The 24,780-nt window shown below is 38.1% G+C and overlaps 1 protein-coding gene across 1 annotated transcript in view; it reads left to right on the top strand.

Annotated features, from left to right (window-relative positions):
• The window catches only part of LOC143029602 (uncharacterized), a 108,657-nt gene that overhangs the window by 1,204 nt on the left and 82,673 nt on the right, over nucleotides 1-24,780 (top strand). The window lies entirely within an intron of this gene.

Below are 24,780 nucleotides of genomic sequence, written 5' to 3'. Positions count from 1 at the left end.
GCCAGCAAAGCGGCCCACGACATATTTGAAAGAAGATATTTGAAAAATGGATGTGTAGATAATCGCAAGCAGAAATATAAGTCAGCGTTATTTATGTTATTAGCTACGTAGAATTTTGGTTATTAATATTTCTAAAAAAAATACTAATATCATGTGTCTGAAGTTTCTTTGAGCTACAAATTTGTCAAATTCATGAACAGATAAATAACATGTAAGCAAACATAAAGGTAAGCAAATTTATACAAGTTAGTAAATAGATAGATTTATAGAAAATAATAAAATGTATATAATTATGAAAATTAATATATGAGTAAATAAATTGGCAAATGTATAATTCAATGCTAATAAAAACTAATAGAGAAAAAGTAATTAAATTGATGACTAGGCAGTTCATAAATAAACGAAACAAAAAAGTGAATAAATAGGTAAATGCATAGAAAAACTAAGTAGAGAAAAAATAAAGAAATAAATAAGCAAATAAATAAATAAATAAATAAATGTATGAATAGATAAATAGATTGATGAATGAACAAATGAATATATAAGTAAATAAATAGACAAATAAGTAAACAAACAAATAAATGAATAAATAAGTAGAAAAATAAATATACAAATAAATAAATTAATAAATGAATACATACATAAATAGATTGATGAATAAATAAATATAAATTAATAAAAAAAAAAGAATAATAATTACATAAAACCATAGATGAAATAAATCCTTCCTCTCAGTATGAGAAGGTTCACTACTGAACAGCGCTGCATAACACGTATAGAAACGACACGCAAACGACCCCCTACCCTGAGCATAGTTATGATCGATTCAGACCCCACAATGGGGAACCCCAGATACTAATTATTTCACTTATTTATTTATATATTTTCCTATTGATTGGTTTATTATTTTATTTGTATGTTCATTTATTTAGTCATACTTTTATTGATTAATTTACTTATTTATATATGTATATAATCATTTATTTGATATATTCGTTTACTTTTCTATTTCTATTTTCCTACTATTTATCAGTATTATATTCATTTATCTATTGTTTATTTAATTATTTATTTATTTATTTATTTATTTATCTACCCATTCATATATTTATTAATCAATTTATTTGCTTATCTATCTATCTATTAGTTTATCTATTTATTTAGTCATTTATTTATTTGTTTATTTATCTATATATTCATTTATTGATCTATTTATTTATTTTTAGTATAATGCAGGGATGGAATGCTCCATTGTATTGATTTGTTCCTTGCAGGGCGGCACGTTCGTTCCTGTCTGCCAACTTGAGGCTATTTCGTTATTTCGTTCATCGTCGTACTTTTAAATCTACCGCCAACTCTGGCGAATGCTATTTACCATCACAAGGTAGAGTTTTACCTGATGTTCTAGTCAAGTGTATTTGGCTTATCAGCTTATCTACAAAACCTACATTTTTCGTAACTATAATTTAACAAAGTTGATAGAATTCTTCTTTCTAATGGAAGAAAGTAATCGACAGGGCTGGCGAAAAGGATTGAAAGTACGGCCCATGTCACCTCTGCTCCCGTCATTTGGTTTTATTTGTTTCCTTGGCGCCTTAGGGTTATAGCCTGTGTGTGCCGAGAGGTGTGTGGGGGAGGGGAGGTGGCAATGGCGCCGCGTCAATGAATAAAATCGCCCGACGGCACTCGGGCCAAAAGGTGGAAGGAGGGGAAGTGTTCTCGCCCGATGGTGCGAATAGAACTCCGCGACGACGAGGCCTCACAAGGAGGAGATACGAAGACTCTGGTAGTGAGGAGGAGATGAGAAAGGATAAAGTGGTGATGACGATGATGGTGATATGACTGAGGTGAAGAGAAAGAAGAAGAACCGGCGAGGCGGGACTGGTGAGGGAGGCAACGCGGAAATGGAGGAGGGAGGTCGTTGAGAAGGACAATTGGAAGAAGAGGAGGAGGAGGAGGAAGAGAAGAAAGAGAAGGAAGAGGAGGAGATGGAGAAAGAGACAGGAGGAAGAGGAGGAGGCAGAGGAGGAGGAGAAAGATGAGGAAGAGGAGGAGGAGAAGGAGGAAGAGGAGGAGGGGAGGAGAAAGAGGAGGAGGAGGAAGAGAAGGAGAAGTAAAACAAGGCGAAGGAGCGGGTAGGAAAAAGAGGAGGAGGAGGAGGAGGAGAAGGAGGAAGAGGAGAAGTAGAACAAGGCGAAGGAGCGGGGAGGAGGAGGAAGAGGAAAAGGAGGGGAGGAGAAGGAGGAATAAGAGAAGTAGAACAAGGCGAAGGAGCGGAGAGGAGAAAGAGGAGGAGGAGGAGGAGGAGGAAGAGGAGGAGGAGGAGGAGAAGGAAGAAGAGGAGAAGCAGAACAAGGCGAAGGAGCGGGGAGGAGAAAAAGGAGGAGGAAGAGGAGGAGGAGGAGGAGGAGGAGGAGGAGGAGGAGGGGGAGGAGGAGGAGGAGGAGGAGGAGGAGGAGGAGGAGGAGGAGGAGGAGGAGGAGGAGGAGGAGGAGGAGGAGGAGGAGGAGGGGGATGGGGTTAGGGAGGGTGTCATAGAAGACGTAAGGAGGATGGAAGAAACAAACTATAACCGAGATATTCTTGTTTATATGTTTGTGCTAATTCACATTTTTTATATGTTCTTATTGACAATGTATTCTATGTATCTATTCCTATTCATTCAGTTATTTATGTATTTAGTCATCTATATATTGTTTAATCTATTTTTTTTCAATTCTTGATTGATTGGCGGAATTATCTATATTTGATCACTTATGCACAATATATGCCTATTCATTCATTTATCTATTTTTCATATATTCACGTATCTACTTACTTATCTGTTTATCTATTTATATTCTAATTTATCTCCTTATTTGTTCATTTGATTATCCATCCATTTATCTATTCATTTGTTATGCATTTTCAGTTGTATCGGCAGCGTCGTTCTAGTGAAGAGTGTAATTCTCATGTAACCATTGCTGGCATGTGGCCTTCCGCGCGGCATCTGCTGTTCAAGAAAATACTTCTTCCTAGATGACCACAAAAGAGTTCGGGAGGGAGAGGAAGGGAGGGGGAGGGCGCCCGGTTCCTTGGTTTTGCAAAAGTAAGACCCCATTGGAAAGGGTTCGCGCCCCCGCGCACACACACACTCACGCATACACATATACACATGCACACACACACACGTACACACACACATGGATGAAGGAGTGGAGTGTTATGTGAATTTCTTTGCAGACGACGCAAAAATAGTAAAGAAAGCAAAAACGGAGGAGGATTGAAACTCATTACAACAAGACTTGGATAAGATCTGGAAATGGATTCAAAAGTGGGAAGGGAAATTCGATATCAAGAAATGTAGGATAATGGAATTTGGAAAAAGTAAAAACAGAATATCGAGAGAATATAAAATTGAAGAAGAGGTCAAAAAAGTAAACTCGGAAAAAGACCTTGGAGTGATGATCAGCAAAGACTTGACACCGGATAAGCATATTAATAAAATAGTCGGAGAAACCTACAATTTATTACGGTCAATAAAAGTGGCATTTGCCTATTTGGACGAGGAAATGATAAAAAAAATTAACTACATTAATAAGACCAAAACTCGAATACGCAGCAACACTATGGACACCCAGTACCAAAAAGAATATAAAAAAAATTAGAAAGAATACAAAGAGCAACAACAAAACTGGTTCCAACTCTTTCCAAAATGACATATGAACAAAGACTGTCCAAATTAGAATTACCAACTCTGGAACAAAGAAGGGAAAGAGGAGACCTACTAACTATCTACAGAATTATGAAGGGAATGGAAATCTTAGATAAGAATGATTTATTAAAATGGGGCAATGGAAAAACTAAAAAAAGATCATTACAGAAGAGATATAAAAAAAAATAGCTTCCCACACAGAGTGATAGATACTTGGAACAAATTAGACAAAGAAACAGGGAGGGGTTAATCTGGAAATTATGGGGTACTTCCATTGCAAAGAAATTTGTTGGGAGAACATGACAGTGAGAGGAGGAGAAGACTTGTGGGGTAATGTACTACTGAACATGACCATGGAATATACAGTGACTCAGTGGGTCAGTGAAAACACCAGATACAGAAATAACGAGGAGCCGTCGAAACTAGATTTAATATTTACAACAGAACCTGAAATTGTGGATAAAATCCAATACAAAACACCAATTGGAAAGAGTGACCATATACTCATTGAGACTGAACTAAAGGAAGAAATATACATGGAGAGAAATGAAAAGCATAGGAAAGGAAGATTGATGTACAACAAAACGGACTTTGCAAAACTAAAGAAATTCTTCCAGAATGCAAACTGGGAAAAAATTTACATGGAAGAGACAAAAGTGGAAGAGAAATGGGATATCTTGATGGATAATTACAATGAAGGGGTGAATAGGCGCGTACCAAGACAGAAGCTAGAGTGTACGCTAAATGCTGGTTCAACAAAAGATGCAGTGAGGCAAAAGATAGAAGGGACAGAGCTTGGAAAAGATGGAGAAAAGATTAAAAAAAAAAAAAAATGGAAAATGGTAAGTTTATATAAACTATAGAAATGAGTATGTTAAATTGAGAAGAGAGGAAAAAAGGAACCATGAAAAGGATATTATAGATAAATACAAAGAGCAACCCAAGTTATTCTATCGATACGCGAATGGTAAACTTAAAAACAAACCGGAAATGGTGAAACTACGCCAAGGGAATATAGAATACACAGAAGAATTAGAAATGGCCGAAGTCATGAATAATCACTTCAAATCTGTCTTCACTAGAGAGAAAGCACACTATTGGGACGAAGGTAATGAAAGGCGATCTACACCCATGAGCGAGATAACAATAACACAAAAAGAAATATTGGAACATCTATCAAACCTTGACGTTAGGAAATCACATGGCCCGGATGGAATTGTAAATTGGATTCTTAACGAATGCAAATAAGAACTAAAGGAAAAAATACATAACATAATAAGTTGCTCACTTAAAGAAGGAAAAATACCAAAGGACTGGGAAAATGCCAACATTGTACCAATACAAAAAGGAGGAAACAAGGAAGAACCAACTAACTACAGGCCAGTCTCACTAACAAGCACTATAGCCAAAATTTGTGAGAAAGTCATCAAGAATAGATGGGTAAAACGCCTGGAAGATGATAATGATGATAATATGATAAACCCAAGACAATTTGGGTTCAGACAAGGAAGATCATGTACCACAAACTTTATATGTTTCTACTCGAGATTAATAGACATAGTGCAAGAAAGGAATGGATGGGCTGATTGTGCCTTCCTAGACTTACAAAAATCTTTTGACAAAATACCACACACAAAAATTATTTAAAAAAAAACTAGAACATATAGGAGGGATACAAGGGAACCTACTAAAATGGATGGAGGACTTCTTGTTTGGTAGGAAGATGAGAGTAGTACTCAGAGAAAAATATTCAGGTTGGAAAGAGGTGATCAGTGGAGTACCGCAAGGATCTGTATTGGTTCCAATAATGTTTGCTATTTATGTGAATGACATCGATGAGGATGTGAAATGTTACATGAGCTTCTTTGCAGACGACGCCAAACTGTTAAGGAAAGTAAAAACTGAAAAGGATTGTGAATCACTGCAGGAAGACCTGAATAAGGTATGGAACTGGAGTCAGAAATGGGAAGTGGGCTTCAATATTAACAAGTGTAGCATAATGGAGTTTGGAAAAAGCAAAAATAGAATATCAGGACAATATAAAACTGGAACCAAGGAGGTAAAGATTTGGGTGTAATTATCTCAAACGATTTGTCCTATGATAAACAGATAAACAAAATTGTCGGAGAATCCTACAACTTGCTAAGATCAATAAAAGTAGCATTTATATTTTTGGACGAAGAAATCATTAAAAAAAATATTGGTCACACTGATAAGGCCTAGACTAGAATATGCGGCGACATTGTGGTCACCCAATACCAAAAAGAATATAAAGAAAATAGAAAGAATCCAGAGAGCAGCTACAAAAATGGCACCTGCACTTCCAAACTTGTCATATGAGGAGAGATTGGCTAAATTGGAGTTACCGACTCTGGAGCAAAGAAGAGAGAGAGGTGACCTACTGACCATCTACAGAATTATGAAGGGCACAGAAATACTCGATAGAGAGGACTTACTAAACTGGGACAAGAGAAGCACAAGAGGACATGGAAAGAAAATAAAAAAACAGCTACAAAAGAGATCTGAAGAAAAACAGTTTTCCACATAGAGTGGTGGATACTTGGAACAAACTGGACAATGAAATAGTGTGCGCAAAAACCATTCATGAGTTTAAGAGCAAACTAGACACTGCGAGATACAAAGGCGGGACACCACAAGCGTAGCTCCCCTTCCCGCAAAATACAACTAAGTAAATACACACACACATACACACACACACGTACATCCACACGCACGCACGCACGCACGCACGTACACACACACACACACACATACACACACACACACACACACACACACACACACACACACACACACACACACACTTCAACGAATGGACGGCTTAGAAGACGTTCTGAAGAGAATTGAAGTTTGTGGATCCCAACGCAAAGAGAAGTGCCTATTGTATTTACAGGGTGGGGGGAAATTGCTCGTGGAGTAGTAGGAAAGTAGGGAAAGAGGAAAGGGGGAGGGATTACTGAGGGAAATGGAAGGAAATGAGGAAGGTGAAGACTTGGCCCAGGCAGACAGGCGAAAGGTAAACAAAAGGCCCCCCGACCAGCTGAGCGACGATGAAATGTCTAATAAAAATGTAAAGATTAGAAGTATAGATAAGAGCAATACAGTAGAAAGTGATGAGAATATTTTCCAGGGATTTAAAGAGGGTGGGGGGGACACAAACCCCCCCCCCACCCCCCACCCGCCGATTGACAAGACTAGAAGAGAAGGTCGATAAGATGATCGAGGACTTGGAGCGTAGGTTCGGTCATGTTGACAATATTATACGAAGAATTGAAAAATTGGAAGAACTAGAGAAGGCGAACAAAAACTTAACTAAGGAAATTGAAGAATTAAAAAAACAGTTAAAAGAAGTAAAAGATGAGAATAAAGTCTCAAAGGAGAATAATAAGGAGAACAAGGAGGGTTGGAAAAAAATTCAAGAAAATAGCAAAGTTGCATTCACTGACATAATCAGACAGCAAATGAATGAACAAACTGAAAACTCAGTTATTAAAGTGATGAGACAGAAGGAGAATATAGTAAGAGACTTAGCTGACAAAAAGAAATGTATAATTATATTAGGAATGGAAGAGAAACATAACCCAGATAGAACCACAAGAATCAAAGAGGAAAATGAAAAAGTAAGAAATTTACTAGAATTAGTTCAGGAAGATGAACCAGAAATAATGAAACAAATCGAAGAGAAATTCAGGCTAGGGAAATATAGTACAGACAAGACCAGACCAATCAAGATTAAATTCAGGTCACAAACTACGGCTGAGAATATCTTATCCAAAACAGGGAAACTAGCAACAAGTGAACAATATAAAAAGGTATGGATAAAAAGGGAAATGAATGAAGAGGAAAGAGAGGAAGAAAAACAGAAAAGACTTGAAGCAAAGGAAAAAAACGAGATAAGAACGGAGTCAGAGAAAGAGAGATTCTATTGGATAGTAGTGAATATGAAACTAAAGAAAGTCGACATACAAGAGAAAAACAAAAGGGAAACAGAGAACACAATGGAAGTGGCAGAAAACTAAGAGTGTCTTACACGAATATAGATGGATTAATAACAGGATTGAATGAACTGAATGATTATTTGAAGGAAAAAGAACCAGACATAATGGGAATTGTAGAAACAAAATTAAAAGGTCCACTACCACCCAACAGTGTAGGATATAATGCATATAATTATTGGATTAGAAACAGAGTGAAAAAGGAAGGGGGTGGAGTTATGTTCCTGACTAAGAAGGATATACACGTGAAGGGTGTCACATATGGAAAGAATACAGTAGAGATGATAATGATGGAAGTAGAAGACAGAGATAAGAAGAGCAGAAAGTTTGTGATAAATTATGTGCCCCCAAAAACAGCCTCATGGGAAGAGAGTGAACATAAAAGTATGTTAGAGGACACAAAGATAACATTAAACAATATAATGGAAGAGGGAGGAAAAATAGTTATGATGGGCGACTTTAATTGCAAAGAAATCTGCTGGGAAGAAATGACAGTAAAGGGTGGAGACGGCTCATGGGGAAACGCTCTACTCGAGATGGTTACTGACCATACAATGACACAATGGATACAGGAGAACACTAGGTATAGAAATGAAGAAGAGCCATCGAAACTAGACCTAGTAATTACATCCGAACCTAGAATAGTGGACAAAATTGAATATAAAACACCAATAAGTAAAAGTGACCACATATTGATTGAACTGGAACTTAATGAAGAAAAATATATCAAAAGAAATGAACAATACAGAAAAGGAAGAATGATGTATGAAAAAACAAACTTTGATAAAATAAGAGAATTCTTTCAAAAGGAAAACTGGGAAGAAATATACAAAGAAGAAACAACAGTAGAAGAGAAATGGAATATTTTGACAAAAATTTACAAAAAAGGAGTGGAAAAGTATGTCCCAAGACAAAAACAAGAAAAAGAATATGTAAAATGCTGGTACAACAAAAGCTGTAGGGAGTTAAAAGACAAAAGAGACAAAGCCTGGACCAGATGGAAAAAAGACAGAAGACCTGAAAAATGGAAAATATATACCTGTTATAGAAATGAATATGTACAAATGTGCAGAGAGGAAAAGAGAAAATATGAAAAAGATGTCATAGAAAAGTGTAAAGATCAACCGAAACTATTCTACAGATTTGTAAACAATAAACTGAAAAACAAACAAGACTTGGAGAAATTAAGACAGGAGGGAGTTGAATACACTGAGGAAATGGAAATGGCGGAAATTATGAACAAACATTTTAAATCAGTGTTTACAAGGGAGAACATACAACCTGAAGAGAACGAATGGAAAGAGAAAGTCCCCCCTATGGAAGAAATAGAAGTAACAAAGAATGAAATATTAACACACTTGAGTAATCTTGATGTCAGAAAATCGCATGGACCAGATGAAATAGCAAACTGGATACTGAAAGAATGCAGGAATGAACTGGCAGACAAAATACATAGCATACTAAATAGTTCCTTGAAAGAAGGAAAAGTTCCAGAAGATTGGAAAAAAGCAAATATAGTACCTATATACAAAGGAGGAAATAAAGAAGAACCTACCAACTATAGACCAGTCTCTCTAACAAGTACAATAGCAAAAATTTGTGAAAGAATTATCAAAAGTAGATGGGTAAAATATTTAGAAAAAAACAAAGTGTTAAATCCAAGGCAATTTGGATTCAGACAAGGACGATCATGCGTCACCAATTTAATATGTTTCTATTCAAGGCTAATAGATATAATACAAGAAAGAGATGGATGGGCGGACTGTGCATTTTTAGATCTAAAGAAAGCTTTTGACAAAGTACCACATAAGAAGTTGCTTAAGAAATTAGAAACTGAAGGAGGAATACAGGGCAAACTACTAAATTGGATGGAGGACTTTTTGCAAGAAAGAAAAATGAGAGTAGTGATAAGAAACCAGCACTCAAAATGGGATGAAGTAATAAGCGGTGTTCCGCAGGGAACAGTTCTGGCCCCAATAATGTTTGCTATATATATTAATGATATGGATGAAGGAATTGAAAGCTATATGAGCTTCTTTGCAGATGATGCAAAACTACTGAAAAGAGTGAAAACTGAAGAAGATTGTGAATCACTACAGAGAGATCTAAATAAGGTACAAGAATGGAGTAGGAAGTGGGAGATGGAGTTCAATACAAAAAGGTGTAGTATAATGGAATTTGGAAAAAGCAAAAACAGAATAACAGGAGCATATAAATTGGGAGAAGAAGGAATAAAAAAAGTAGAAAATGAGAAGGACCTGGGAGTCATTGTTATGAATAATATGTCACCTGAGAAACTTATAAATAAGATTTTTGGAGAAACTTATAATTTAATAAGAACAATCAAAGTGGCATTTATATACCTGGATGAAGAAATGGTGAAGAAAATCCTAATCACCCTGATAAGACCAAGATTGGAATATGGTCACCAAGTGCAAAAAAATGTATAAAAAAAACTTGAAAGAATACAAAGAGCAATTACAAAATTGGCACCAACACTCTCAAAACTATCATATGAAGAGAGACTAGCAAAACTTGAACTACAGACACTAGAGCAAAGAAGAGAGAGAGGAGATTTGATAGCTATTTACAGAATCATGAAAGGCATAGAAATTACTGACAGAGAGAATCTGATCAAATGGGATGACAGAAATACAAGAGGACACGGAAAGAAAATAAAAAAAGACAGCTATAGAAGAGATTTGAAAAAGAACAGCTTTCCTCACAGAGTAATAGACAGTTAGAACAAGTTAGATGAGAAAGTGGTGTGTGCAAAAACAATACATGAATTTAAAAATAGTTTAGATAAAATGAGATATGAAGACGGGACCTCACGAGCATAGCTCCCCTTCCCGTAAAATACAACTAGGTAAATACAACTAGGTAAATACACACACACGTACATACACACGCACGCACGCACACGCACACACACACACACACACACACACACACACACACACACACACACACACACACACAAACATACACGCACACGCGTGCGCGCATCCACACACACACATACACACACACATACATGTTCATGCTTATGTGCCTGGCTTATCATCAGCCCGGCTGGAAGTCAATGTATACCAATTAGCTAATGACCCTGAAAGAGGACTTATTAGGTATCAGTTCGTAAAGGAATGAATAAAGAAAACTACGAAATTACAGGCCAATATTAATGACCAGAATGATGGCTAAACTGTATGGGAGAAAAGTTATTGACAGATGGTAAGTCTCTTAGAAAGAATATCTTGGTTAACAACCAATTCAGTTTTGGAACAGAGAAGACATGCGTATCAAAATCTATTGATGATCTGCAGGAGAAAAAGGGGTGGTTCAACCGCACTTATCTGGACCTAGGAAAGGCACTTGACAAGGTGCCTCACAACAGATTTTTATGGAAATTAGAGGCCATTGGAAGTCTTGAAGGTCGAGTCCATTAATGGATGAGGGGCTTCTTGAAGACGGGTACTTGAGAAAGTAGTGGGGGACGAGATATCGGGATGGAGTACAGTGATTAGCGGAGTTCCACAACGATCAGTCCTGGCACCTGAAGTCTTTTTGATATAAATGAGTTATATGTCGGGAGGGATAAACTACTCTAACATATTTGCAGGTGATGCAAAGATCATGAGAAAAACAAAGAAATAATAAGAATGCAAAAGGTTATGAGATCAAGACACTATATAAATATGAAATCAGGATGTACAATTATAATGTAAAAAACGCAAAGTGTACAAAATGTTGGAGATGGACAAAAGCTCAAAGATTACTCAATATGAAATCATTCACTTACAAGAGAGAGAGAGAGAGAGAGAGAGAGAGAGAGAGAGAGAGAGAGAGAGAGAGAGAGAGAGAGAGAGAGAGAGAGAGAGAGAGAGAGAGAGAGAGAGAGAGAGAGAGAGAGAGGGAGGTTGGGAGAGAAACTTGGGAGTGATTGTCATAGATACCTTATCATCAGACATATCAGCAAAAATATTTTATGAAAATAAACCTTCGACCTACAATCACTAAAAGAAGGAAGAAAAAGAGGTAATTTAGTAATAGTATTTAGACCATTAATGAGAACAAATAAAACTGACAGATAAAACTAATTCTTGTCATGGGACAGAAGGATCACAAGGCCATGAAAAAACATAACTAAAGGATGTCAAAAAATGCACTTTTCTATATCAATATATGAATTCATAGAATAGCTTAGAAGTTTAAATAGACCAAGTTGAGACCCTATACGAATTTGAAACTAGATATGATGATTGGAAAATAAGAAGCAGAACCAGAATTTAACTCATTTTCTGCATATTACAATTAGGTAAATATGCGAGTGCATGCGTACGTGCGTGCGTGCCCAAGATCGATCCTTGCTCAGGACTCGAAAGCTTCACTAACACTGCAAGTCGTTACTGTCTCCCTTGGGCAAGGAAATGGTGGATGTGAGTGTGTCTCAGGTCGCAGCACTGCCCATAACTCGGCCTGTGTACGTGTTTCGATCTCTCATCCGAGACGTATTGCAAGGATTCGAACAATGGACCTAGGGCAACACGTACACGCTGATCCTATACCAATGATCGTGCTTCGGAAGATGGGCTCCAGTCCGTCACCAGGTCCCCAACCAAGCCCAACTCGTTGTAACTCATTTTGTGTGTTGTCTCTCTCGCCAAACCCAGAGTTGTCATAATTTCATGCCTGAAACGAGTACGGATACTTCTCAAATTCCTCACGAAAATGACCACTGCCGGCCGAGGATTTTTGTCCCTGCCACCAATTTGTCCTGTGTAGATTTATTGTTCAAATTTCTCTCGGGGGCTTTTGTGTTCGGGCTCAGTGCTAAGGTCTTTTTTTAAGTCGTCAACAGTTATTATTCCAAGGTCTTCTGCGCAAGCCAGTGTTCGTATCTGCACAGTGTTTGCAAAAGGAAGAGTGAGAGAAGAGAAGAGAAGAACGAGCGAGGGAGGGAGGGAGGGAGGGAGGGAGGGGTCATAAACAAAGAGAGGATGAGAAAGAGAAAAATGATATGAGACACAGAGTTAGATGACGCCAGAGGGAAGAGAAGGAGGAGAAGGAGGAGGGGAGGAAGAGGAGGAGGAGGAGGAGGAGGAGGAGGAGGAGGAAGTGGAGTCGAGCCGCTTTCGAGGATTAAGTTGGAGTGTGAGGGGTGGACGGGGTGGATGGGCGATGTCTCTATGGATTTTGGAATCATAAGGGTCAATGGAGTGTAATGAGCCTCCTTCAAGGTGAATATTATTCATCGTTTAATTCGTGTCTCTGCCCTTCGCCAGGACGCTGTAGCAGGAGGAGGAGGAGGAGGAGGAGGAGGGGGAGGAAGAGGAGGAGGAGGGTGAGAAAGGGGAAGAGGAAGAGGAAGAGGAGGAGGAGGAGGAGGAAGAGGAAGTGGTCTTTCTTGGCGACAGTCGTGTCGCTACCGTTCTCGTGAGGGGCGCCTACGCTGCGTTTATTCCACAATCACCTTTACAGGGGGAAGGAGAAAGGGGTACAGCATTTACACCAGGAAGTGCTTTGCCCTGTGAGCTTGGACAGCTAGGGCAAGTGGCAGTCACTGGTAGCCCGTAGGGGCAAGCCGAAATACGTACGATGACGGTGGTAGACCAACCTGCCATCTTCGATAAATGCAAAGAATTATTCTGTCGAACGCTGAAGCCCTTTACTACCAAAAGGGGGGGGGGGTGCCACGGAGATGAATAAAACAGACTGGCACTACCCGGAACGGAAGAGGTTGAAGGAGAGTCCATTTTTAGGCAGGGATGAAATGTCACTGGATAGTGCAACAAGAAAATTAAAATATTAGTGTACCAAAATCCACCTTCATTTTGAAAAATATGAAAAAAGTCCATCTTCAAGTATTGTAAAGGCACAACAACGCCACCGCACTCTCTCTCTCTCTCTCTCTCTCTCTCTCTCTCTCTCTCTCTCTCTCTCTCTCTCTCTCTCTCTCTCTCTCTCTCTCTCTCTCTCTCTCTCAAAAAAAAAAAAAAAAAAAAAAAAAAAAAAAAAAAAAAAAAAAAAATCATACCATCAGGACTTCTTTGGCCAACTGCGTCGCATTCAGACTTCGTTTTCTCTCTCTCTCTCTTTCTTTCTTTTTCTCTTTCTCTCTCTCTCTCTCTTCTTTTTCTTGTCCTAAAGTTGGATGAACTGAAAACATGCCAAATAATGCATTTCCCAAATCCTACTTTCTCGTCTTAGTTTCCTGAAGTTTATTCTTATCTTTATAAATATCCATAGAGCTACCGCAACATAGAATTCCTTCACAAAATCTTTAGCTAATTTAGCGCGCATGGAATTCGAAGTTGTGCCTTACAGAATGAACTAGATGTCGTCAGTGTCTCTTCTCTCTGCTCGTTAACCTAGCCATGTGGCACTCAGCTTCGAGTGACACTCTAGGGGACCAAAGAGTCTCCTTGCTTTGTCCTGTGAAAAGTACTCCTCACTCTCGAGATGAGGGAAATGATAGAGCTGAAGGTCGTGGTGGGCGGAATGGTATCCCTCACAAATGGAACTCTGTATCAGACATCATTTCCCCAAGTCCCGTTTCTGTTATTGATTTGTGCTTATTCTTGATTTCATTTTCTGTCAAATTGTATTCTGTTATTGATTTGTGTTCGTTCTTTATTTCGTTTTCTGTCGAATTGTATCAGAAATGTAAGGGTAATTCTAAGGTAAACTTTTATTTGTAATGGGATATGAACGATCAGTTGAGTAATGTCGTCGATTGGGTGAGTGAATTGCTGCGGAAGAAAGAGAAAGCTAGCAGATGCGCAGAGGTCGATCTGAATGGAGGCATTAACGACGCGCAGCAGTAGGAAAGGATGTGGTTGTTGGAGAAAGAAACAGTGAAGAGGGCAAGGGAAGTCGAGGTTACAGGGTCTAGTAGAAGGTGTGGGGAGGGACGCGTGAGCATATAATGTGTTCTGTTAACGGGGTCAGAGCTAAACGCGGCAATTGAGAGAAGCACGTGGCGCCATACTCAACTTGTACATCTGCAATCCTTGCTGGAACATCAACTACTCACTGTTGGATCAACGCTTCACTGTCTCGTAAATACCACACAGCCTTATTTCGTAGAAATACATGACCGTCACGCCAGTTACCAAACTGCCCAAACTTATCCAAGGACAACAAACTGATCTACTGAAGAGAACAAGATGGAGATTGAGTCTAACGTGGGTGAAGAAAGTAGAACTGGAATAGAGAGGCCAAAAAGAAAGATGAAAAAGGGGGAAAGACGAGAAGAAACACAACCCACCTGGAAACAATTTCAAAGGGTTGTGATGGCTGTCATAAATTAGATCTAGGAAGACGGTAGGCCATTTCTCTGAAAGACAACCAACCGTGTTAAATGTAAACACTATGGCAAAAAATACAGGGGTTTTTACTCTATATATCATAGTTTAAGCAGTAGGTAAGCGTTAACAATGCTGAATAATGTAATGTACATCCAGAGAAATAATTTCATTTCTGAAAAAAATAGAAAATATGAACAAATAACTGGTGATGGTATACCAATAGATCTTTGGAAATATATAATGACAGAGGTCGCTATAGGTTGCTTAAATCATTAGTCTGTATATAAAGTATATCGTGGTATGATGCTATAGTACCACTGCATCACACGCGCACACACACACACACACACACACACACACACACACACACACACACACACACACACACACACACACACACACACACACACATACTCACACACACAATAATAAACTAATAAATGAAAAATATAATAATGTAAATAACAAATAAGATACATAAATAAATGCATAGGTATAGTTAAGTAATAAACAAACCTATTCCTTGTGAAGCGAACACATTACAAAAACAAAAGAGAAAGACTTGGGAGTGTTGATAAAAGACACCTTGTCACCTGACAGACATATCACCAGGATTGTGAGAAAGACATATGGACTACTGCAGAAGATTAAAGTGGCGTTCCATTATATGGATGAAGAGATAATGAAAAACTCATCGAAACCCTGATACGTCCAAGACTAGAATATGCGTCAGTAGTATGGTACTCACACAAAGTGAAGAATATAAGTAAGACTGAGAGAATACAAAGGACAGTAACCAAACTGGTCCCCAGCCTGGAAGATAAACCATATCAGGAAAGACTAAAGGTACTGTGTCTACCAACTTTAAAAGATTGAAGAGAAAGAGTTGACTTGATTACAGTGTTCAGGTCACTACAGGGAATGGATTGCAATGACAGAAAAGATCTCCAGATTAAAGATGGGAGGGTCCTAAGATGTCATGGAAGTAAATTAAGAAAGACAACATTTCGAAAAGATGTGAAGAAATACAGTTTTTCCATATGTATGAATATATGGAATAAGTTAATCTTTTTCAACCAAATAATTTTTTCACTTTAATTCCCTGCCATCACGATCGAGACTGACAAGGAGCTCGACGGAAGCATATACAGAAAGTGATACGTAGTCAAGCCAAGGACTCGAACTCAGCTGAGGCGTAACAAATGAACAGTGACTTAAATCACTGCGCTATTTCTCTTGATATCGCAGTGGTTTAAGTCACTGTTAACTTCTTACGTCTCAGCTGAGTTCGAGTCCTTGGCTTGACTACATATCACTTTCTGTATATGCTTCCGGCGAGCTCCTTGTCAGTCTCGATCGTGATGGCATGGAATTAAAATGAAAAATTAATGTGGTTGAAAAAGATTAATATCTGCGTACTGGGGATCATTCAGTGTATGTGTATATGGAATAAGTTAGAAGGTGATATAGCCCAAGCTCAAACAAAACATGAGTTCAAATCTAAATATGATAATTGGAAATCAAAGATATAGATCAAGCTGGAACCATGCGTGAATTTGAGTCTATGTTAGAAAAATAGAGAATAGGAGACAGGACTCCACGAGCGTTGCTCTTTTCCTGTATACTACACACACACACACACACACACACACACACACACACACACACACACACACACACACACACACACACACACACACACACACACACACACACACACACACACACACACACACACACACACACACACGCGCGCGCGCGACTCGGTGGCGCAGTTGGTAGAGCACTGAACTGCCACGATAATGGCCCGCAGTTCTAGTTTCGAATCCTGCCCAGGGCCGAAATTATTTCGGTACCGCTGCGATTCGAGTCGTTACTCTAACTCTCGTGGGCCGGGAGTTGGGTGTGTGTGTGTGTGAAAGGTCATAGCATTACCCATAGATCGGACCTACGAGCTCTGAGCTCTCTTCCAGGAGGGAAATAGCTGTCGATCACGAGTCCAACACGTGATCCAAAGACCAATTGAATACACACACACACACACAGCGACCTTGATAACAATTGCTCTGTCATTTAATCACTAACATATACAGTCTGTTTTCCAATACTCGAATAAGCTACATAAGCTAAGACCTTTACATAAAAACAATAGTCAAGATCTCTCTATGCTACGCATAGGTCATTTTGTGTTTGTATGTTTTGCATGAATATGCTTGGTATGCTAATCTGTGTGCAAACAACTGCATATGCATGTATCCGTGTTTCTATTCACGTAGCTTGCGTGCATGTGTGCAAGCATGTGGTCGTGTGCATATAGATAAACAAGGCCAATGTTCGTAACCTTGGGCGCACTCCACATGACACTCCTCTGTACCCTGTGGAGTTACTTCTTGTCCTGCCTTGTCATTGCTGCGGCTGTCCTATTGTGTCCTCCTGCTCTCTGTTTAGATTCTTCAAATCGAGGTCAGGGTGGAAACTTAAATGTCACGTGGAAATGGATCATCTTGGCACTGGTCTGAGTAAATGTGCTAGGGAGAACGTGTGTGTATGATTCACTGTGGTCTTGGATCACGTGTTGGACTCGTACTCGACAGACTATCACCCTCCAGGATACGACTTCAGAGCTCACATATGCCCGATCTATGGGTAATGCACGCACACACACACGCACACGCACACGCACAAACACACACACACACACACACACACACACACACACACACACACACACACACACACACACACACACACACACACACACACACACACACACACACACACATGAGATATGAAGACGGGACCCTACGAGCATAGCTCCCCTTCCCGTAAAATACAACTAGGTAAATACAACTATGTAAATACCCACACACATTCACACACACAACTTCTTGCCCACGAGAGTTGGAGTGCCGGCTCGCAGTGTAGCGATGCTGAAACTATTTCAGCCCTTGCCGGGAATCTGACTCGGACCGCTGGATTAGTGGTTGCGAACGGTACCACTGCGCCGTGGAGCCGTGTGTGTGTGTATTTACCTAGTTGTATTTTACGGGAAGGGGAGCTATGAGTGAAGAAAGACTAGTAAAAGAGGTATGGAAGGCAGATGTGGAGGGAGTGAACATGAGGGGACGTCCTAGGATGAGGTGGATGGATGGGGTGAAGGGGGCTTTGGGGAAGAGGGGAATGTCTGTTGAGGAAGGAAGGGAGAGGACGGAAGACAGAGGTGAGTGGAGAATGGTTGTATATGGATGATGTTGTGACTGCATGAGGAGGAATGGGCGGGGGGGTGGGGGGTGGGGTAGTATGTGTGAGTAAATTTTGACGCAGCCCGAAGGGATTTCTCCCCGTCCTCTCCTTATATGCAAAGGGGGACGGAGAGGGGGGGTCGCCGATTAAATGAAGCGGCCTTGCTGTGGATGTACTGTGTCTTGCGACACTGCTTCTGACCCAGGGCGGTGGGCAGGGTGCAGGGATGACCCGTCATCCAGGAGGTGCTCAGATGAGAGGAAGGGTGGGAGGGGTGTGGAGTGTATTTAGGGATGAAATGGGTGGGAGTGTTTTTATGCCTTTCCCTTTTTGGCTACCTCCCTTGGAAGGGGGAAAAAGCCTTGGTATATGTATGTATGTATGTACTTTCTCATCTAACTTGTTCCAACTGTCTATTACTCTGTGAGGAAAGCTGTTCTTTTTCACATCTCTTCTATAGCTGTCTTTTTTCTTTTCTTTCCATGTCCTCTTGTATTTCTTTCATCCCATTTTATCAGATTCTCTCTGTCAGTAATTTCTATGCCTTTCATGATTCTGTAAATAGCTATCAAATCTCCTCTCTCTCTTCTTTGCTCTAGTGTCTGTAGTTCAAGTTTTGCTAGTCTCTCTTCATATGATAGTTTTGAGAGTGTTGGTGCCAATTTTGTAATTGCTCTTTGTATTCTTTCAAGTTTTTTAATGCATTTTTTTGCACTTGGTGACCATATCGTTGCTGCATATTCCAATCTTGGTCTTATCAGGGTGATAAGAATTTTCTTCACCATTTCTTCATCCAGGTATGTAAATGCAACTTTGATTGTTCTTATTAAATTATAGGTTTCTCCAAAAATCTTATTTATATGTTTTTCAGGTGACATATTATTCATAACCATGACTCCCAGGTCATTTTCATTTTCTACTTTTTTTATTCCTTCTTCTCCCAATATATATGATCCTGTTATTCTGTTTTTACTTTTTCCAAATTCCATTATACTACACTTTTTTGTATTGAACTCCATCTCCCACTTCCTACTCCATTCCTGTACTATATTTAGATCTCTTTGTAGTGATTCACAATCTTCTTCCGTGTTCACTTTTTTCAATAGTTTTGCATCATCTGCAAAAAAGCTCATATAGCTTTCAATTCCTTCATCCATATCATTAATATATATAGCAAACATTATTGGGGCCAGAACTGTTCCTTGTGGAACACCGCTTATTACTTCATCCCATTTTGAGTGTTGATCTCTTATCACTACTCTCATTTTTCTTTCTTGCAAAAAGTCTTCCATCCAATTTAGTAGTTTGCCCTGTATTCCTCCTTCAGTTTCTAATTTCTTAAGCAACTTCTTATGTGGTACTTTGTCAAAAACTTTTTTTAGGTCTAGAAATGCACAATCAGCCCATCCATCTCTTTCTTGTATTATATCTATTAGTCTTGAATAGAAACATATTAAATTGGTGACGCATGATCGTCCTTGTCTGAATCCAAATTGCCTTGGATTGAGCACGTTGTTTTTTTCTAAATATTTTACCCATCTATTTTTGACAATTCTTTCACAAATTTTTGCTATTGTACCTGTTAGAGAGACTGGCCTATAGTTGTTAGGGTCTTCTTTTTTTCCTCCTTTATATATAGGTACTATGTTTGCTTTTTTCCAATCTTCTGGAACTTTTCCTTCTTTCAAGGAACTGTTTATTATGCTATGTATTATGTCTGCTAGTTCATTCCTGCATTCTTTCAAAATCCAGTTTGCTATTTCATCTGGTCCATGTGATTTTCTGACATCAAGATTACTCAAGTGGTTCAATATTTCATTCTTTGTTACTTCTATTTCTTTCATAGGGGGGACATTCTCTTTCCATTCGATCTCTTCAGGTTGTATGTTCTCCCTTGTAAACACTGATTTAAAATGTTTGTTCATAATTTCCGCCATTTCAATTTCCTCTGTGTATTCAACTCCTCCTTGTCTTAATTTCTCCAAATCTTGTTTGTTTTTCAGTTTGTTGTTTACAAATCTGTAGAAGAGTTGTGGTTGATCTTTACATTTTTCTATGACATCTTTTTCATATTTTCTCTTTTCCTCTCTGCACGCTTGTACATATTCATTTCTATAACAAGTATATATTTTCCATTTTTCTGGTCTTTTGTTTTTCTTCAATTTGGTCCAAGCTTTGGCTCTTTTGTCTTTTATCTCCCTACAGCTTTTGTTGTACCAGCATTTTACATATTCTTTTTCTTGTTTTTGTCTTGGGACATACTTTTCTACTCCTTTTTTATAGATTTTTGTCAAAATATTCCATTTCTCTTCTACTGTTGTATCTTCTTTGTGTATTCTTTCCCAGTTTTCATTTTGGAAGAATTCTCTTATTTTATAAAAAAAAAAAAATTCCATACATCAATCTTCCTTTTCTATATTGTTCATTTCTTTTCGTGTATTTTTTCTCATTTAGTTCTAGTTCTATCAATATGTGGTCACTTTTGCTTATTGGTGCCTGGTATTCTATCTTTTCCACTATTTTAGGTTCTGATGTGATTATTAGGTCTAGTCTCGATGGTTCTTCTTCATTTCTATACCTAGTGTTCTCTTGGATCCATTGTGTCATTGTGTGGTCAATAATCATCTCAAGTAGAACACTTCCCCATGAGTCTTCTCCACCCTTTACGGTCATCTCTTCCCAGCATATTTCTTTGCAATTATAGTCGCCCATCATAACTTTTCTTCCTCCATCTTCCATTATCTCGTTTAGTGTTACTCTTGTGTCTTCTAACATGCTTTTATGTTCATTCTCTTCCCATGAGGCTGTTTTTGGGGGCACGTAGTTTATTACAAACTTTCTGCTCTTCTTATCTCTATCTTCTACTTCTATCATTATCATCTCTACTCTATTATTCCCATATGTGACACTCTTCACGTTTATATCCTTCTTAGTCAGGAACATAACTCCATCCCCTTGTTTTATCTTTCTGTTTCTAATCCAATAATTATATGCATTTTGTCCTATGCTGTTGGGTGGTAGTGGGCCTTTTAATTTTGTCTCAACAATTCCCATTATGTCCGGATCTTTTTCTTTCAGATATTTGTTCAGTTCATTCAGTCCTATTATTAATCCATCTATATTTGTGTAGGATACTCTTAACTTTCTGTTATTTCCATTGTATTCTCTGTTTCTTTTGTGTTTCTCTCTTTTATGTTCCATTTCTTCAATTTCATATTCACTACTCTCCAGTAGAATTTTTGTTTTTCTGTCTCCGTTCTGGTCTCGTTTTTTTTTTTTTTCTTAGCTTCATGTCTATTCCTTATTTCCTCCTCTCTTTCCTCTTTATTCATTTCCCTTTTTATCCATACCTTTTTATATTATTCACTCGTTGCTAGTTTCCCTGTTTTGGATAAGATATTCTCTGCCGTCGTTTGTGACCTGAATTTAATCTTAATTGGTCTGGTCTTGTCTGTACTATATTTCCCTAGCCTGAATTTCTCTTCGATTTGTTTCATTATTTCTGGCTCATCTTCCTGAACTAATTCTAGTAAATTTCTTACTTTTTCATTTTCCTCTTTGATTCTTGTGGTTCTATCTGGGTTATGTTTCTCTTCCATTCCTAATATAATTATACATTTCTTTCTATCTGCTAAGTCTCTTACTATATTCTCCTTCTGTCTCATCACTTTAATAACTGAGTTTTCAGTTTGTTCATTCATTTGCTGTTTGATTATGTCAGTAAATGCAACTTTACTGTTTTCTTGAATTTTTTTTCCAGCCCTCCTTGTTCTCCTTATTATTCTCCTTTAAGACTTTATTCTCCTCTTTTACTTCTTTTAACTGTTTTTTTAATTCTTCAATTTCCTTAGTTAAGTTTTTGTTCGCCTTCTCTAGTTCTTCCAATTTTTCAACCCTCTGCACAATGTTGTTAACGTGACCGAACCTAAGTTCCCAGTGCTCGATCAACTTATCGAGCTTCTCTTCTAGTCTTGTCCCCCCCAACCTCTTTAAATCCTTGGAAAATATTCTCATCACCTTCTGCTGTATTGCTCTTATCTATACTTCTGATGTTTACATTTTTGTTAGACATTTCGTCGTCGCTAAATTGGTCCGGACCTCTTTTGTTTAGATGGCGTCTGCCTGCCTGGGCCAAATCTTCACCTTCCTCATTTCCTTCCATTTCCCTCAGTAATCCCTACCCTTCTCTTTTTTCCTCACTTTCCCCTACACCACGAGCAATTTCCCCCACCCTGTAAATACAATAGGTACTTCCTTTGCTTCGGGATCCACGAAATTTCACTTTTTCTTCAGAACGTCGTCTATGCAGTCCGTTCGTTGAAGTGTGTGTGTGTGTGTGTGTGTGTGTGTGTGTGTGTGTGTGTGTGTGTGTGTGTGTGTGTGTGTGTGTGTGTGTGTGTGTGTGTGTGTGTGTGTGTGTGTGTGTGTGTGTGTGTGTGTGTGTGTGTGTATTTACCTAGTTGTATTTTACGGGAAGGGGAGCTATGCTCGTAGGGTCCCGTCTTCATATCTCATTTTATCTAAACTATTTTTAAATTCATGTATTGTTTTTGCACACACCACTTTCTCATCTAACTTGTTCCAACTGTCTATTACTCTGTGAGGAAAGCTGTTCTTTTTCAAATCTCTTCTATAGCTGTCTTTTTTTATTTTCTTTCCGTGTCCTCTAGTATTTCTGTCATCCCATTTTATCAGATTCTCTCTGTCAGTAATTTCTATGCCTTTCATGATTCTGTAAATAGCTATCAAATCTCCTCTCTCTCTTCTTTGCTCTAGTGTCTGTAGTTCACGTTTTGCTAGTCTCTCTTCATATGATAGTTTTGAGAGTGTTGGTGCCAATTTTGTAATTGCTCTATGTATTCTTTCAAGTTTTTTTATACATTTTTTGTACTTGGTGACCATATCGTTGCTGCATATTCCAATCTTGGTCTTATCAGGGTGATTAGGATTTTCTTCACCATTTCTTCATCCAGGTATGTAAATGCAACTTTGATTGTTCTTATTAAATTATAAGTTTCTCCAAAAATCTTATTTATATGTTTCTCAGGTGACATATTATTCATAACAATGACTCCCAGGTCCTTCTCATTTTCTACTTTTTTTATTCCTTCTTCTCCCAATTTATATGCTCCTGTTATTCTGTTTTTGCTTTTTCCAAATTCCATTATACTACACTTTTTGTATTGAACTCCATCTCCCACTTCCTACTCCATTCCTGTACTTTATTTAGATCTCTCTGTAGTGATTCACAATCTTCTTCAGTTTTCACTCTTTTCAGTAGTTTTGCATCATCTGCAAAAAAGCTCATATAGCTTTCTATTCCTTCATCCATATCATTGATATATATAGAAAACATTATTGGGGCCAGAACTGTTCCCTGCGGAACACCACTTATTACTTCATCCCATTTTGAGTGCTGGTTTCTTATCACTACTCTCATTTTTCTTTCTTGCAAAAAGTCCTCCATCCAATTTAGTAGTTTGCCCTGTATTCCTCCTTCAGTTTCTAATTTCTTAAGCAACTTCTTATGTGGTACTTTGTCAAAAGCTTTCTTTAGATCTAAAAATGCACAGTCCGCCCATCCATCTCTTTCTTGTATTATATCTATTAGTCTTGAATAGAAACATATTAAATTGGTGACGCATGATCGTCCTTGTCTGAATCCAAATTGCCTTGGATTTAACACTTTGTTTTTTTCTAAATATTCTACCCATCTACTTTTGATAATTCTTTCACAAATTTTTGCTATTGTACTTGTTAGAGAGACTGGTCTATAGTTGGTAGGTTCTTCTTCATTTCCTCCTTTGTATATAGGTACTATATTTGCTTTTTTCCAATCTTCTGGAACTTTTCCTTCTTTCAAGGAACTATTTAGTATGCTATGTATTTTGTCTGCCAGTTCATTCCTGCATTCTTTCAGTATCCAGTTTGCTATTTCATCTGGTCCATGCGATTTTCTGACATCAAGATTACTCAAGTGTGTTAATATTTCATTTTTTGTTACTTCTATTTCTTCCATAGGGTGGACTTTCTCTTTCCATTCGTTCTCTTCAGGTTGTATGTTCTCCCTTGTAAACACTGATTTAAAATGTTTGTTCATAATTTCCGCCATTTCCATTTCCTCAGTGTATTCAACTCCCTCTTGTCTTAATTTCTCCAAGTCTTGTTTGTTTTTCAGTTTATTGTTTACAAATCTGTAGAATAGTTTTGGTTGATCTTTACACTTTTTTATGATATCTTTTTCATATTTTCTCTTTTCCTCTCTGCACGTTTGTACATATTCATTTCTATAACAGGTATATATTTTCCATTTTTCAGGTCTTCTGTCTTTTTTCCATCTGGTCCAGGCTTTGTCTCTTTTGTCTTTTAACTCCCTACAGCTTTTGTTGTACCAGCATTTTACATATTCTTTTTCTTGTTTTTGTCTTGGGACATACTTTTCCACTCCTTTTTTGTAAATTTTTGTCAAAATATTCCATTTCTCTTCTACTGTTGTTTCTTCTTTGTATATTTCTTC

This window comes from Oratosquilla oratoria, chromosome 11 (genome assembly GCF_046742065.1).
Source record: "Oratosquilla oratoria isolate Oo_2021 chromosome 11, ASM4674206v1, whole genome shotgun sequence".
NCBI lineage: Eukaryota > Metazoa > Arthropoda > Malacostraca > Stomatopoda > Squillidae > Oratosquilla > Oratosquilla oratoria.
This window is presented reverse-complemented; position numbering and strand designations above follow the sequence as displayed.